The sequence below is a fragment of the Musca vetustissima genome, unplaced genomic scaffold (assembly GCF_032173495.1).
Source record: "Musca vetustissima isolate MV318-11 ecotype Yass unplaced genomic scaffold, APGP_CSIRO_Mvet_v1 utg12664, whole genome shotgun sequence".
Lineage (NCBI taxonomy): Eukaryota > Metazoa > Arthropoda > Insecta > Diptera > Muscidae > Musca > Musca vetustissima.
In genome coordinates, this window is record NW_026885900.1 from 636,031 (window position 1) to 649,372 (window position 13,342).

The 13,342-nt window shown below is 33.8% G+C and overlaps 8 non-coding genes across 8 annotated transcripts; 4 read left to right on the top strand and 4 right to left on the bottom strand.

Annotated features, from left to right (window-relative positions):
* Nucleotides 1-5,707: 5,707 nt before the first annotated feature.
* Trnas-aga (transfer RNA serine (anticodon AGA)) lies at nucleotides 5,708-5,789 on the top strand. Its single transcript has one exon. It is a non-coding gene; the product is annotated as a tRNA-Ser (tRNA).
* Nucleotides 5,790-6,237: 448 nt separating this feature from the next.
* On the top strand, nucleotides 6,238-6,319 carry Trnas-aga (transfer RNA serine (anticodon AGA)). The gene has a single exon. It is a non-coding gene; the product is annotated as a tRNA-Ser (tRNA).
* Nucleotides 6,320-8,428: 2,109 nt separating this feature from the next.
* On the top strand, nucleotides 8,429-8,510 carry Trnas-aga (transfer RNA serine (anticodon AGA)). Its single transcript has one exon. It is a non-coding gene; the product is annotated as a tRNA-Ser (tRNA).
* Nucleotides 8,511-9,224: 714 nt separating this feature from the next.
* On the top strand, nucleotides 9,225-9,306 carry Trnas-aga (transfer RNA serine (anticodon AGA)). The gene has a single exon. It is a non-coding gene; the product is annotated as a tRNA-Ser (tRNA).
* A 1,472-nt stretch (nucleotides 9,307-10,778) lies between these two features.
* Trnas-aga (transfer RNA serine (anticodon AGA)) lies at nucleotides 10,779-10,860 on the bottom strand. The gene has a single exon. It is a non-coding gene; the product is annotated as a tRNA-Ser (tRNA).
* A 412-nt stretch (nucleotides 10,861-11,272) lies between these two features.
* Nucleotides 11,273-11,354, bottom strand: Trnas-aga (transfer RNA serine (anticodon AGA)). The gene has a single exon. It is a non-coding gene; the product is annotated as a tRNA-Ser (tRNA).
* A 389-nt stretch (nucleotides 11,355-11,743) lies between these two features.
* Nucleotides 11,744-11,825, bottom strand: Trnas-aga (transfer RNA serine (anticodon AGA)). Its single transcript has one exon. It is a non-coding gene; the product is annotated as a tRNA-Ser (tRNA).
* Nucleotides 11,826-12,843: 1,018 nt separating this feature from the next.
* Trnas-aga (transfer RNA serine (anticodon AGA)) lies at nucleotides 12,844-12,925 on the bottom strand. The gene has a single exon. It is a non-coding gene; the product is annotated as a tRNA-Ser (tRNA).
* Between the last annotated feature and the right edge of the window lie 417 nt (nucleotides 12,926-13,342).

Here is a 13,342-nt window from a genome sequence, read left to right on the forward strand (position 1 = left end):
AAAGGAAATTGTGGGGAATTATATTCGTGTGTGTGTGTGACCACAAACCGCACACGTAAATTTCTTTTAAATTATTTTTGCTTAAAACACACAATTTTTCTTAATAAAAAAGGACACGTATTTAACATACCAGCTAGCCTGCTAGGCTACCAAGAACCCTGTCATGGTGTGAGGCTCTGGTGTTTCATTAAATAGTTTTTTTTTTCCCTCTCTGTGTTTTCTGCTTTGTGTGTCCCCAGCAGGCCTATGGGGATTCATGTGTCAATAATGAAATGCTAAGCAAACAATACGTTTTGCACTACCCTTGCCTTGTGCCGAGAAATCCGAGTAGTGGTAGCAAATGACTCCAAAGTCAGGCACTGGCGTTGCCCATTAAAACCCCATTAAATGCCATTTAATTGCAACGTGGAAAAAACGAGAGATGTTTGCAACCAGCCATGGGTGTTAAATACCTAAGAAATTGGAAACTTCTAATGAATTTCCCCGCCATTAAAGTGTTTGCCAATCTCTTTTCATGATGAAGACCCCCGCCCCTCGCATTCGTGCTATTCGTTGTGTGCTACTGGTTGGGGTTCTTGGCAAATATTTTTACATTTATCAAAAAAAATTACATTTCTTTTTTTTTATTATCTGTCAGAGAAAATCTTGATTGTTTTTTTGTTTGTGTTGTTTTTTACATTTCAATATGGCATGTCTATGAAGTCAAAGCAGAGCCATCCACCGGAATCATTAAGAAAATAAAATAGCTATTGAGTCATTATGATTACTTGGCTTGGTTCTGGTATTTTGGCGCGCAAAACGAAACAAAAAAACGGAACAATGATGCCATCCATAGACGCCAAGACTGTAATAAACAAATTCGTTGTATTTTCAGCGTCACCATGACGTATGATTGATTTTAATATAACTGTGAAAATGTAAGTTGTTGTTCTTTTTGTTGCTGTTTTTTTTTGTTTGGCGCTCTGAATTGACTTATTGATTGGTAATGGTCTCATGTGAAAAGTTTCCTCCTTCAGACAGACAGACAACAACTTCAATGGAATACTTTTGTTAGAAGGAACACGTTCTGCCCCTCTGATACCCCTCGATGTTCTCTGTTCGATTACTCGGTGACTTTTATTGATTGGCAAATAAATGTCTTTACAATTGTCTGCCTGAATCGTTGAAACCATTCACATGTGAAACATATGTTTGTATGTCGATATAAGAGGATACGTGTTGTTTTTTTTTATTAATTATCAGGCTGTGAAATTAATTGTTATTCGTTAATTTTGACCTCCATTTGATTATCTATATATTTATCTATGTATATTAAATGAAGATCAATTGAAATAATTAACAAAATTCTTATTCTTATAAAACATTACTATCAAATGTACACTGGTGGCCAAAACTAAAGCAACTGAAGTGAAAACAGAATAATTGACCTGTAACTTTTTTAAAAACTAACTTATAGTGTATTTTTTTTTTTCAAAAAATAGGTAATTTATTTACTTAATATATATATATATATATAAACGAGCACTTACGAGACACAGAGTATATAAAATTCTCCATTTGATTCTTGGGTGTACTATTCCTCGCATTCTAAACCTTTGGAAAGAGGTTATGTCTGTCTGTTTGTGAAACACTTTTTTCTCTATTTTGCTATATACTAAAAAGATTTTTCTCAAGGGTGAGAATCGATGATTGTGCTGGTCATTAAAAAACCCTGATTTTTGACTTCCGCACCCAACTTTTGACATGTTTCTATGTATGTTTGAGGTTCTAGTCAAGAAGAAACCCCTAAACAAGCAGTATATGTTCCTCATCGAAGGGCACCGTTTGCGATTTCCAACAAATTTGTATAAAAATTCGACCTATTTCCTTATGAATCTCGTAAATAGATCGAACACCATAAAAAGAAAAGCAGCCCATGCTTCCCAGTACCCTTGCAATGCTGAGGCCTGAGCCTTTCATTTTAATTCATCCGTGAACATAATATTTCTCCAATTGATATGTGCTTTTGCGAAAGCCAATCTGACATACCGATTTTTTCAGGTAACAAAAGGGTTTCTTGGCAGTTTCTGGGTATGAAGACCTGTTACCACATCTTTTTGATTTTTATTACCAAAAATTAATCCGTAGTTTTGAATCGAAGTGGATTTGTTTGAATCAGCACTAATTTGACAGATAGCTTTCATAAACCCCATTACTGTCGTATGAATTGGATACGACATCGACAATCTTTAATTTACCATCTAACACCATATCACCGATTTTGTCCGTGTCGGTCAGATTTTAGGTTATGGACATCTCATCCAGAAATTCCATTGCCCCTTTGGCGCTAGTCTATTTTGACACAAGAGTTTGTAAAACTTCGTATGAGTACCGGGTCACACAGGAGCTGGAGGTCTTCTTCTTCTTCCTATAAGAGAACTGTAGTTATTCTTCTTCCTGTGGAAGAGCTGCATATATTTTTCTTCCTGTGGAAGAGCTGGAGTAAAAGTAAAAGTATCTACCTCTGGAAAAAAATTAAAAAATCTGATCGTTTTTTCTAAACTAAAATACATAAAAGACACAAAGAAAATAAGTACAGGGAGGCCAATCTCAAAATGTTTTTTCAAACTTTCATCCTTTCTAGAGGGCTCAACAGACCTTGGCTGGCTTAAGAGCTCTATTTTCTTGACCGTAGATAAAAATGTAATTTTGCCTGTATCGAGTTGCTCAATCTCTCGCAAATATGGACCCAAAGTAACAAAAATTCAGCTTGGGCTTCGATTGGAAAAAATGATTCCTGTATATTTTGGAGTGATAAATGGATCAATTTTTTTTTTCGTGAAAATTATCCAATTGTTGCCTGAGGACCAATAGAAAGGGAAGTCAATATGACACAATTGTTACGAAGTATTGATCGAGCTCGAAAGTCGGTCGTTACGAAGTCAAAATATGACCATAATAAAAAATCCTACATTTCTAATGGGATATTGAAAAAATCATGGAATTCTACATAACATATTCTAAAGATCCATTATTGTTTAGACTAACTATTGTGAACAATAACCAGCTACTAGAACCGCCACATACTGGCCTATCTGACACGTGTCGTAAAACATTTCAGAAGACGAGAACTTCATTTGTTATGCTATACCTAATTATCGCTTGCAAGTGGTTGCTACTTGAAAAAAAAACGTTGAGCCTTTTACGATGAAAAAGCAACTCTCGGGACTTCCTGCTGAATAAATAAGACATTTGTTGTAAAATTTATATCATATTTCTATTGTCCCATTTGGTGGTCTACCTCTTCTCCTTCGTTATCATCATCAATCATTTTCACAAGTTTTGTTGACCCTTTGAGAATAGAGCAAAAAGGAAAAAAACATATTGAATTTCTAATAACTAACAAAACCTTCGGATTTTATCAGCTTGGATGGCAATTGACATGGACACAGTTGATTAAACAGGTCCTTGACAAGCTTTACCGCATGATGGCTATTTATTAGGCAAATAATTGGAACATAGAAAAACTCCTCTCCATCTCCCATTACAAAGGATGCACAAGTTTGATGATACTTTATAAAACTAATTTTTATTAAGATAAGAAAAAAGGGAAAATGTTGTAAATTTTTTTCAAATCAAATATTAATTCGTTACGTTAAGTACTTATCTGTGGAGGTAGGAAGTTTTCCCTAACTCTTTTTTCTCTTTAGCTTTGGATGGGGTTTGGAACATTTTAATTATCATTTTAAATGAATGCCAAAGTGTTGTGGCTAGCTGCTGCTTTTATCGCTTCTTCTCTGATATTCATAAATTTTAATAAAACCCTTAGCCGGGTTTCTTGTTAGCAGTTGTTGTTGCTGCTACCGCTTAATTTCCCTTCAGAGTTGTAAAACAGTAACCAACTACCCGCACCGAAATTCGTTGCATTAAACTTTAGGTTATGCCAAAAAAAAACAGCTTTTTGTGTTAAAAAATTAATATGCAGTTGAATTGTTTAAGTTGTTGTCTTTGTTGTTGTCATACCTCGAATTTTTTTATTGGTTAGGTTGAATGGTTTTCTGTTTTTGGGCTGACTGCCATTTGGCTGGCTAAAATTTGCCGCAAGTGACAATTTACACCAACTGACAGCTGCCATCGTCGTCATCATCAACCAACCAACGGAACATGACCTTTGTCCATATTGTCAGGATAAATGCTAAGGAATAGCAAATTAAATGTGTTCAACAGAAAAATGAAAAAAAGCGAAATGCTCATAAAACAAAGCCTACCCCCAATGGGGAGGGAAAGAAAAGTTTTCATTTCATTCCCCTTTTAAATAAAAATAAACATCCTTTTAAAGGAGCACAACATACATACTGACAAAATATTTTTAATTATAATTAACCAAAAACTTTATTTACTTAATGACAACATTGAGTAAACAGTTTTTTCAATCCTCTCACTGATGTGTGTCAGAGTTAGAATGTGCATACAAATTGGTAAATTTAACCCTTTAAATATGAATGGAGTCCCAAAGAGAATTTTTAGCTCAGTATATATATTTAGCTTGCATGAGGTCATGGGCCACTCGAATCCCTTTAAGGTGGTGGTATCATATTCGCAGAATTTTTAAACATATTGAGTTTAGTGGATCATTTGCCGTGGCTAATTTTCAATTAGATCCCATGATACCACCTCCCTCAATGTTAGGTACAACGCAAATGAAGTCACCTCTCGCGTTCGGGTTAATTTTCCCCGTTGATGTTTACACATTGTCGTATTTTATATCACAACAGTGTTTACCCAAGACCAACAACTCCAGCAATTCAAACATTTAAGTGATGAGTTTTACGTTCTTCCATTTTTTCGTTGAGGTTTAACGATTACACCGAACACTAGAGTAAATATGTAAAGAGAAAAATAAACCCCAGCCTGGTAGAAAATCCTTCTGCTGTATCACAACAATGTCTCTGCCGTTTGAATACTTCATTAAATAACGTCGGTGTACCGCACCTTAATTATTATAGTCTGTCAATAAAACACAAGTTGAGATTTGTAACAAATTGTCCTCTAACGCCGGCCGGGTAGTGGGGCCGGGATGTGTCGCTAATTTTAATTAAAACTAAATATAATCCTTTTTGATTACAATAAGGACCTTGTAATGTTTCATACGCGGTTTTAACTGAAAAATGGTTAATGTATATTTACATGCGAAAAAAAAAAAAAAAAATTACTTTAAATAATTTCGTGGTAAAATGTTCGTCGTATAATTATATACGAATGAAAAAAAATAATTGGTATGGTCGCAGACTAGTGAATGTTTCATGTGAAAGAAAATTAAATTTGGAGAGGAATGAGAAAAAATGTACACTTTCTTTGTTTCCTATGAAACCAATTAAATATTATGCCGCGTATCCTTAATTGATCTTAATAACAAATTCCAGTCATTGGAATGTTAGTCAGTCAAACCTGAAAAATGCGAAATATAAACTAATTTGTGTAACAAAAAATTTGTTGATAAATATAAAAATTGGAAAAAACAACAATGATTTTCTCTACAATATGTTTTTTTATTGTTGTGTCGTCCTCTCTACTGACGTAACTTCATGCAAGCCAACAATTGTATTCAAAAATATTTGATTATTAATAAAATATTCAAGTTTTAAAATGAGATATTCAATTTTGAACAAAAATCCACTGGTGTTGTATGGGTTAATCCGGCTACACTATTCCCACGACTTCTCCATGTGCAGTCGTGGCCGAGCGGTTAAGGCGTCTGACTAGAAATCAGATTCCCTCTGGGAGCGTAGGTTCGAATCCTACCGACTGCGGCAATCCCAAACATTTTTGTTAATGATTTCCTGACAAAATATAATCGAAACCTCGTTAAAAAACTACTAAAAACTACATCGTTTATAACGACGAAATCCAAAATACCCGAATTTCTACCATTTTATGGCGACATCGCTTATAACGACATATCGTTTATCATTATATCATACCTGTTTTTGCAGAATATTCGAATTTTCCTATACATTTTAATGGCGAAACCTACGAACAATAATATGTCTCTTCTCCTTTGGAATTAAATCTGATATACTGGTAAATTGTTTAACAAATTCAAAAATATTTTAAATTCAATGAAGTGTTTTTCTCCATCATTTATTAATTCATATCTGATATTTATAGATAGGATTCAAATTTTATATTGACTTTAAAATTCATAAATTGTGCCAATTTCAACAATGCTATAACTTGGTCAAATGTCACCAATATATAGCAGTCGTGGCCGAGCGGTTAAGGCGTCTGACTAGAAATCAGATTCCCTCTGGGAGCGTAGGTTCGAATCCTACCGACTGCGAGAGATAATTATTTTCGTGTACACCAGAGCTCCGTATAAGTCGTCCTGATTTTGTATCGCATTTATATGTGAGAAGAAGAAATTTGTGTCGGTTCCAATATATTCCAGTACGCGATTTGTATAGAAAAGGGTGATTCCGATTGGCGTTGCATTTCTCAGATCCCATTAACTTCACAAGTCGGGACTCTAATGAAATTCTAACCATATTGGTGTATATTTGGTATGACATTTCCAAAATTCTTAAAACACTAAGTCAAATTGTCCCCTTTTTCTGATTATGTTTTATTATCTTTAATAGTTAAAACCAGTGAATGGAGCAGTACAGTCTTGCGGGGTCGACCAGTAATACCCAGTACAAATACCTCCGAATTCTAGTTTTCTGTGTATCTAAATTTCATTCCCTAAATATTAACATATCAATTGGTTTCTTTGATCCCAATCGAAAATAAATTTCGTGACGATTTGGTCCTCATAGTCTGAGAGTATATATCTGACGGCAAAATTGTCTAAAACCTCATTACTTGTTTAAGAAGATTTCTAGACCAGTCATAGTGGATTTTTGAAGAAATAGTCTTTCTTAAAGGGCTACCCAAGTTATGTTGAATTCTTTGAAATCTGTTTCCTGATATGAGACCCAACATTTTGCTCTGAATTTCAATCCTGGTACATGTTACGGAGCTGAAAGCCCGCATTTTGCCAATTAGATTATTTTTCTAACTATCTGTTTTGGATGCCTAGTATGATTGAACAATATCCGAAAGAAATACCCACTCCAAACATTAAGCCTGGCTTTATTCATCATTCTTTCCTGAACACTACCATTGTATTAAAAAACTACTATTAACTGAGTAGTGTATGTAGTTCATTTCTTTTATGTACTTAATTGATTGTTTATTGAAATAAATCAAATAAAGAGATTTAAACAAAAATACCAAAATGTTTTTGTTATTAATTTATGGACATCTAAAAATCTGTTAGTGGGGGGTTCTCAAAATTATGTGACACTAGCGTCACATGCTATGTTGGCTTCTTCCAATGAATTTAAAAACAAAAATCCCAAAAAAATTGCATTTTTGAGCAAATTTCACAAAAATACCAGGCGCCCAGAATTAAATAGCAAGTTGCCCGCCAAAAAAATAAAAATTTCGAAAATTTTTGATCTGGCAACACCCTACCCGCGAAAAAATTCGAGCGCCTAAAAGTATGCTACAAATTTTGTATTTTTAGTACGGCGTTGCCAGATGCAATTTTTTCAACATTTTTTATTTTTGGCGGGCTACTTTCTATTTTATTCTGTGCGCCTGGTATTTTTGTGAAATTTGCCCAAAAAATTCACAAAACCAGGCGATAGAAAAGTTGTGACGTCATCTCATAAATCAAATATCTCGCATGCGTAGGCGCATGTATACTTACCAAATTTGAATCCGCAAATTAAAAACAAACTATATTTTTAGTGAATTCGTATTTTTTCATTTTTATTAAATATTCTTTGTAAAAATACATACTTTTTAAAAATATATAAAATATTAATTTTAATAAATAATTTTCTTAACTTAAACGACTTATGTGGTCTATATTGTATTGCAATCCTTCTTTGTAGAATAATTTGATTCAGTGAACAGGATAATTCCAAACGATATAGGCGGGCTTGCCACATTTCAACTTATTTTTAGATCATTTTCGATTGTCATCATATGGAAATCCGAGGAATATAGAATTCCAAACATCCTGGAATGAACAAATAAAATATGAATTAAAATATGAAAAAAAATTATTCAAGCGTTGATTTCTTCAAAAACTACGTAGAAATTTTTAACATTTTTTTCAGGCGTAGGGCATTCTAAATTTCTTTAATCGGTCGGGACCTACGTATATTTCAGACTCTTAGATTGGAAAAAGAAAGACACAATTATACCCTACGTAAATACTACAGAACTTTAACTCTCTGCGGATCTATATTCCGAGCCTGGGCAATATTTCGTTCGTTACCAAAAAAGAGACCTATGGTAGTTCGTCTATGCCACAACTGCATTAATTTTCCCTACATATTTTCTACGATTTTTTGTCGATTGTAATTTCAATGCAGAACTCGCATACATGGGTTATTATGCAGTCGTGGCCGAGCGGTTAAGGCGTCTGACTAGAAATCAGATTCCCTCTGGGAGCGTAGGTTCGAATCCTACCGACTGCGATATAAATATTTTTTTGTTCCAAAGGCCCTTATCATTGTTATAGCGTTTTTTACTTTATTAATGTCCATTTTTTTGCTAGCTTAAATTAGGTTTGAGATTTAAAATCAAAAAATCCAATTAACTATTTCCATGGACAACTTTGCGTGTGGCGATTTTTATGATCGACGACATTAAGCAGAAAAAACAAATTCCAAACCATATGAAAAACAATAATGGTAATTTAGAAAATTGCCAGTTAACTCAATATGACTTGGTGGTCATTAGCCGTTATTGTTGATGTTGTTGTTGTGTTCATTAACATGGTAATATTCAATTCAAATGTTAATCTTTGCTTTAACAGGAAATGAAATTACCAATAACACTTTCCGTTGCAACATTGCGACAATAAATATTTAATGAGATTTTCAACAATTAGCCTTTTGTCTGATGTTGAGAACAACAACAACAGCAGAACGCACTGTTGTTGATGAAAATTTTTAAATACACATTTATTTTTTTCTAAAAATTCCAATTAGAAATTTTGTCACTCACCCACCCACGCTGCCGGTGAATGGGAAAGAAATTCCATAAGGATAAAAATAGAACAACATATGTATATTGCTCGGTGAAAGTGGCGGTGAGTGTATGCCACACATACACGGCGTGTGTGTGTTTTGTTTTTATTATCCTTTGACTTTCTCCAGTAACTTGTCTAGGTGACAGTGTGGCCTGGAGCAGTCGTGGCCGAGCGGTTAAGGCGTCTGACTAGAAATCAGATTCCCTCTGGGAGCGTAGGTTCGAATCCTACCGACTGCGTGAAAGAGACTCTTAGACACGTCAAATTTTGCCAAAATTTGGAATATATTCTACGAATAAAAGTGAAGAAAAGACACCAGGACACAAGGCTATTTTGCGAGAGTGGTCAAGTTATCATCAAAGAACATTTTTCTGGTCATTGCTAAGACACAAAGTGACAAGTTCTATACAAAAAAAAATGTTGATTGATTCATCCATTGTTTCACTAAACGTTTCTTTGTCTTTTTTTCATCCTTTCAAGTATTGAATATTGAAAACTATGACAATGTCCAAAAAATCCAAATACTCTTTGATTGTCCCTCTATTGTTATCAAATTCATATTTGAAACAATAACACGATTCTTTGTTGTAATTGTCCTAGACATTTGGCTGGCCAACTTTTATATTTGGCATTGTACGAGTATTTTTAGTGGAAGTATATCTATCATGTATCCAGCTGTAGACAACCACCGCCGAATCGCATTTCCACTTGTCGTCCTCATCTGTGTAAGTAACAAACATCGCACACTCAAACACACACACTTAGTCCTTGCCTTCACTGAGTCTATGTCTGCCAACATGTCTGCCAGTTATAAATACGAAAAGAAGAAAAACAATCCGAAACATAAAAAGAACAGCAATCATAAATGCCACCAGAAAAAGAAACAACAACAGCAGAAGATTGTTGTTATTGTGTGTGTGTGTGTGTGTTTTTTTGTTATTATTATTTGGTACACCAGTAGCTTTGTAGTCCTCTTTTTGACTGTCCTTCAAAGTCAAAAGCTGGGTTGCAGGAGGTAAGTGTGACACTTTCAGCCTGCTTATAACTGCGAGTGTGTGTGTGTCGGTTTGTGAAAATTCTGTAACAATGTTGATGATTTTATTCTTCCTCTCAAGACACCAACCATCCAACCAGCATATGAAAATATGAAAGGTCCTTCAGGCGTTGAAATGTTTTTTTTTTAGATGTCTCTTGTTTATTTTTACAACTCAAAGTATTGAATAGACAATGGATCGAGGATAGCAGAGGCCGTCTTGTATGGACATTTGAGGGCATAGAATCAACCGTAGGCTCAATTGAGTTGTCGGCACATGTGACCAAACACTTTGTATGAAATTCCTTCCTTGAGTGGTTTGTTGTTTGGGTTTCAGGCGCGTACATGACGAAATGTATAGAGCAAAGAAAAAAAAATTAAAATAAAATAATATTCAACTATTTTATTTGTACTTGATCCTGGTGGATTTTCTAAAATTTTTCTAATAACAAATTTCTGATTGCAATTACTAAGTAATTTGGAGCTTCTTTAAAGAAATAATAGAATAAAATAGGAAGTAAATGTAAAATGGATTTATATGTAAGAACAAAAATAATATTACTGGATTTGGTAAAGCTTTATAACTTACATAGAGTATTAGGCTTAGGATTTTCATCAATTACTTCCTGAATTAATTATGTCTTTAAGCAATAATTTTGTATAAAAAGTAATTTCGCTCGCAGTCGGTAGGATTCGAACCTACGCTCCCAGAGGGAATCTGATTTCTAGTCAGACGCCTTAACCGCTCGGCCACGACTGCATAATAACCCATGTATGTGAGTTCTGCAGCATTGCTTCTCATTGACATGACTTGAAATTACAATATTCAACTACAAAATAATTGAGCCAGTATGAAATATTTAATTTGTAAGATTATAAAATATTATTCAAAATACAATAATATTATAAAAAAGGACAGAATATAACGCTTTGGGCTTTAAAGATTTTTTCAGGGAAACCAAAAAATGGAATCACCTCTTTCACTACAAAGTATAAGAGAATTAATGGTGATGGAGGCAATTTGAAAACGATTTTTAATTTCGTAGTCTGAAATAAAATCTTGACTGCCTATAGATTTTCATTATATAATTTGCGGGCTTGGGGTTTTTTAAATTTATATCATTTGAATTCTTAACGATTTTGGGGACATAGTTACAAAAACATTTGTTATTCGCAGTCGGTAGGATTCGAACCTACGCTCCCAGAGGGAATCTGATTTCTAGTCAGACGCCTTAACCGCTCGGCCACGACTGCTGCATATCGGTTAATATACCACCTTGCTGTTGCTTCTCATTTAATTTATTAATTTTATAATTTAATACGTTTTATTGAAAAATAAAAAAAATGCAATGTTTGCCAAAAATCCAACTTAATAGATACATATTTATTTTCAAGTATGAATATTTATAGGACATTATGATAATTTTGCTTTGAAGATGATAACGCAACCAAAGAAACTAGTTATGCTGATTGATCGATCACTTTTTCATATTTCTACTTCTTGAGTGCATTTTTGGCAAGATTATTGGCATATGTTAAATTAACTAATATACTGCTGCTGCTAGCTATTGTGCATAGAAGTTTTGATCATCAATAGCATATGTACTGTCAATTATTTATCTACCGTAAAAAATCGATAGATCCGCAGTCGGTAGGATTCGAACCTACGCTCCCAGAGGGAATCTGATTTCTAGTCAGACGCCTTAACCGCTCGGCCACGACTGCATATGAATCATTATTTCAATATTTATGAAATATGAAGCAATACAAATGATATATAAAAAGATCTGGGAAAGAACGATATTTAAATAGATGTGGGACCCCCCTTCAAATATCGATTTAAATTATTCAGGCATTTAAATTCACTTACTGTCATCCATGTTTCGTATTATTGGCTTATTTATCAACTTTGTTGAAGCAACTTTACACCCAATTAAAACGAATTGTTATAAAACTATTAATCCCTATATGAGAACGTCATAAAGGAAAAATTACAAACTGTATATAAATATTTAATAATAATTTCCCTGTTGCACAATTCCCAGAAATATTTCACTGTTAAATCGTTCGCTTTTCACATTTCATTATCTGGGGATTTGCAAACAATTTTTTTAACAGTTTCTTTTTAATTATTCATCTTATTTCGTTTCATTGTTATTCGTAATCCGAAGTTAAATGCTTGAACCTTTTTTCCTCTTCGAAAACATTCACAATTTAATGATGCAGGATGTGCTTATAAATGGCTTTTGTTAGTACGTGTGGATCATATTTCCACCCCACGCCCATTCTGTGGTTAGTGGGAGAAAACAGTTCTATGAAATAAACAGGGGAAAAAAATCACAACTTTCAGTATTCCATGGTAACATGGAGAATACCTACATATGTATGTATAAATTAAAAAAGTTAGCTAAGTTCTCTGGCCATGGAATCGTTATCATTTAATTATATATTTTAAATAAATAGAAACGATTTAAAAATTAACTAAATTATTTAAAACACAAATCAAATATCAGTAACTTTTGTCAAATGCTTTTCTCATGAGAGAAAGTCGATTTCCTTGAACAAAATTCGATGTTCCTTGCAATGTATTAGGCGGCAAAAATCGAAAATATATTTTTAACTAATTTGACAATATCGATGTACTGGTATTCGGCAAAGTTTCGCTAAATGGTATGTTTACTTTACAGAAGAATAAAAAGTAGCAAAATTGATAAAAAAAATATACGGGAAAAAATGGATCTCTCGCAGTCGGTAGGATTCGAACCTACGCTCCCAGAGGGAATCTGATTTCTAGTCAGACGCCTTAACCGCTCGGCCACGACTGCATGTTTAACCCATATGCAAAACTAATAATTTCTTTAAACTTCTTTAACCCTACTTCATTTAAGCCAGTTACGAGTTTTACAGACTTTAAATGACACCAGTCAAATAGTATTAAGCCCTTGCTGATTGGTCAATAAAACGTGGGAATCATTGCACGGAAGCCACTTACGGAAATAAGGTATATTAAAAGTATTTTGTAAGGATTATATGACAATTTTAAAGCTCATATTTTCACAAAAATCTGCTGTGCTTTGTTCGAGACCCATAAATTGGAATATCAAATAGATTTTATTACAGGATGTTTTTTAAGAAATGTATGTATTTATTTTTCAGGGATATTTTCCTTACCGATTCTCCATTGCTGCACTATCGATTTTATGTTACCCATAAAATTGAAGTTTATTTTCCCCCCACCTTGA